The sequence below is a fragment of the Cynara cardunculus genome, assembly GCF_001531365.2.
Source record: "Cynara cardunculus var. scolymus isolate 2C chromosome LG 17, CcrdV1, whole genome shotgun sequence".
Lineage (NCBI taxonomy): Eukaryota > Viridiplantae > Streptophyta > Magnoliopsida > Asterales > Asteraceae > Cynara > Cynara cardunculus.
In genome coordinates this window covers 3,276,401-3,280,802 of record NC_037544.1, presented here as the reverse complement: position 1 = coordinate 3,280,802, position 4,402 = coordinate 3,276,401, and positions in this window count along the sequence as shown.

The window sequence follows — 4,402 nt, the reverse complement described above, 5'->3', positions numbered from 1 at the left end:
ATATATATATATATATATATATATATATATATATACACTACTGTTTTTGATTGATTATACTACTGTTTTTGATTGAAATGGAAGGCAATAATAGTCACTAGCACTCGTACTGTGAATATGATGCTGTTTGGATGACGTGGAGAATCCAAAACCTCTTACTTGGTCAAAAAAGATAAGATTTTTAGGTGAAGGTTTAAAAGAGAAATTTATAAAAATAACCGTTTTATACAATTCTTTGCTACAAAATAACCACATTTTAGAGGTTTTGCCAAAATAACCACCCGGATCTCCCCCGGGGGCGATCCGTACATAATGGGGGTGATCCCCTTAAAAAAGTAAAAAAAAAAATCCTCAAAAGTCGAGATTACTGTTCACCTCGTTGACCGTGTTTGACCTCGCCCAGGGGCGATCCGTACTATTCACGGGGGCGATCCGTGTACGGGGGCGATCCGTACTGTTCACCCGTGAATTTTTTTATTTTTTTCGAATTTTTTTAAATTGAAGTTGTATTTTTTTAACTTTTTTAAAACCAAATTTCAAGAGGAAAAGATTTAAAAATAAATCTTTATAATTATGGAGATGCAAAAATTAATTTTCATGGGAAATCAGATATAATATCTGATTGACGAAATTTGACCTCTATTTTTATACAACAATTAAGGGGTGTTTTTTAATAAAAATGGAAAAAATACATAAAGTGTGTCTTTTTACATATTTAATTTTAAATTTCGCAATTTACCGGGGTCGATCCGGGTAAAAAAAAAATTGATTTTTTTCACTATAAATACCAACCTCCTAATTCATAATTTTTCACACATTCCCTTCCATTTCTTTTCTCATATATTTTACTCTCACAACCCTTAACCCATTAAACACAATAAACCATCATAACATTTAACCCACTAAACACAATCAACCATCACAAAACATGAAATCACGTGAAAGTGATAATGTTTGTGTGTATCTTCGAAGTAGCGGCTTATTCCAAGATATAAATGGTGTTTTAGAGTACCTTCCGATTACCTCCCCCACATGTGCAATACGTTTRTCTTCGCCAATAACGTATTCTGGGGTCGTCAAACGTGTGACGAAAAAGTTAGGTTTACGTGGTCCTTTCAATTTATTTTTTAAAACAAATACGTTATATCAGTTTATGGACGACGATGATGTGGTAATCCTCCACAACGCCATTTGTCAAACTTTACCAGAAATGTTGACACTATATGTTGTCGACAATGGAGGTTATGAAGGCCATCAAATGCAAACCCGGGAGGTTCAAACACTTTTTACACCGGTGCTGTGAGCACACTCTTCCCCGGCGTCATAGAGTTGTCATATCATTAAAAACCGTGATATCAGTTATAATGTCTGATTTTTTCTCCAAAAATCAACTAAATATTTTTTTTTCGTAACCACAATTATCATCCGGTTATTTTATAACGAAAAACCGTGAAATTTAAAATTAAAAACAAAAAAATAGAGGTCAAATTTCGTCAATCAGATATTATATCTGATTTBCGAAACACAAAACAGAGAAAATTAATTTTTGCATCTCCATAATTATAAAGATTTATTTTTAAACATTTTCTCATGAAATTTGGTTTTAAAAGAGTTAAAAAACTACAACTTCAATTTTAAAAAAAATTCGAAAAAAAAAATTCACGGGTGAACAGTACGGATCGCCCCCCGTGAATAGTACGGATCGCCCCCGGGCGAGGTCAAACACGGTCAACGAGGTGAACAGTAATTTCGACTTTTGAAGATTTTTTTTTTTTTTACTTTTTTAAGGGGATCGCCCCCATTATATCGGGGGCGATCCGGGTGGTTATTTTGGCAAAACCTCTAAAATGTGGTTATTTTGTGACAAATGGTTGTGTAAAACGGTTATTTTTATAAATTTCCCGGATAAAAATGCAATCAAGTATTAAAATATTATAGAGATTAATGAGGAGGTGTCTTCACCTCTAAAACTCAAAAACATATCATTACGGTTGTAAATGCACCGAACGTTTCGTAAACATTTGATTAAAAGTTCGTTTATGTTCGTTTATCTAATACATAAACAATGTCTTGTTCGTTCATTTATGTCTGTAAACATTTGTTTACTTATGTTCGTTCATTTACGTTCGTTTATATACGTTCATTTATGTTTCTTTGTACATATAAAAATTTAATATTGTTGACATTAGAATGTAAAATCATTAAGTTAGATTTTTACAATTCCTTTTCCATCTCTCCTAAATTTAATAGTGTTTTTGCTGTCAACGTTCGATTTTTTTTAAACATTCACAGTGTTTTTGCTGTGACTGTTAAGGGAAGACCGCCAGCATAACTTACAACTGCCCCCGACAGCTCTTTGTACCCTGGAATTGGAATCTCTGTCCCGAATGCACCCCTACACAAGAGGCAAATTGCTTCCTCGTCCGTCAACAGATTGACATCGTGAATATTCGAGTTCGCAGCTTTGTGTGCTACTAGTACTTGCTTGTCTCTTGTTGTATATATAATCATATTTCAATTTATTCTATCGAAAAGAGTACTCAAGTTCGATTCAAAGTCTGACGATGAGACAAGACGACAAAATATCGCATAGATATGATGAACGAATTACCCATCAACAGTGGTGCTTAAGTCCCTCCCACTGAACGATGTCGCTTCTACGAGAGCCTCCCTCCATTTCTCAGCACCCTCATCATTTTCGTGTTTGGAAAAGGCATCTCCAAATTCTCCACTTTGTTTGCGGACTTGAGTGGGTCCACGTCATAGAAGATGGGGTACACGGTCCGCCCAGTCTGTGTTTTTTGGCACTCCATAATCTTAACAAGCTCGTCCAAACACCACGATGAAGATGCATAGTTCTTGGAGAAAACAATTACATCATACTTAAAGCTGGTCTTGTTGACGGATGAAGTTGAAGAAGAGGAAGACGCCATTGAAGGATCCTATTAATCAAAATCAAAACTTTGTTGGATTAATGGGTAAGGAATGATTGCAATGAAAAGTAGATGAGATGCTCAGATGTATAACCCTCAAGAAGCCAATAATGATACGTGTTTGTTTGGAGAAACAGTAGCCTCTCATTTTTGTCTGAATAGATAAGATCTAGTCATTAAATTACAGATTTAGTCCCTGTGGATATATGAAACTTACAGATTGATCCCTAACCCTAAAAGAAAGTATGGAGAGAATAATTATTTAAAAATTCTTGTTCGTAATTTCTTTTGATTTAATTTTTTTTTTATTATATATTAGTATTTTATTAGAATTCAATAATTATATTAAATATATTTTAGATTTTTTATATTTAAAATGAGATACCTATCTAATTTTTGATTATGTTTATCTTCAATTAGTCACACGAATTCAAAAATAGAGCTTTAATAAGTTGTACATACGCACAATTTACTTGTAATCTTGAAGTTTAAGTAATATATATCAATAAATAATATTTAATGCATAAAAAATGGTTTTTAAAAGTTTTTTTGTCAAATATTTTATAATATAATTAGAATTAGTACAAAAAATATGGATTAGTAATTACAAAAATATACTCTATATTATTTCATTTCTTGTTTTCTTATAATTTTTTATGCGGAAAAATTCAAAAAAACCCCAAACAAACTATCCCATTTTGAATGTTTAGGTTCCTGAACTATTTTTTTGAAAGAAAAAATTATTAAATTTTCTCATTTTGAATGATTAAGTCCCTGATATGTTTTTTTGGATAAAAAATCATTAAACTTTCTTTTTTGAATGAAAAAACTATTAAACGTTTTCATTTTGATTGATCAAGCCTTCAAAAAAAATTAAAATAAATAAATCATCTCACTAATAAAAATTAGTTACATAATTCTTTTAACCAAAAAAAAATAGATTAATCGACTAGTAAAAGTCCATGGTTTATTTTTTTTAAAAATCAGTGTTTTAATCATTCAAAATGTGAAAGTTTAATGGTTTTTCATTCTAAAAATTGTTCATGACTTAATCTTTCAAAATGAGACAGTTTAATGATTTTTTCATTAAAAAATAGTTTATGGACTAAATCATTCAAAATGAGAAAGTTTGTTGGGTTTTTTAGACTTTTCCTTTTTTTTATATACAGATTTTTGTATTTTGTTTTTATTAAGATTTATTTTAAATTAGCAAATATATTTATTTAACTAGAAGAGTACTCGCGCAATGTAGCGAGATACATCTCGATTTTAATGTTTTATTTTATTATTTGCTTCTGTCGATGTTATAATACGATTTTATGTGTTTTTAAGAAATCAATAATGATTTTAATTTTGAATAAAATATAAATTTAAAGATATCATTAAAAATTAAAAAAATATATATATCTATGTTACTATTAAATCAACTATTTAAAATTTCTCAATTTTATGTAATTTCTTTAATTTAT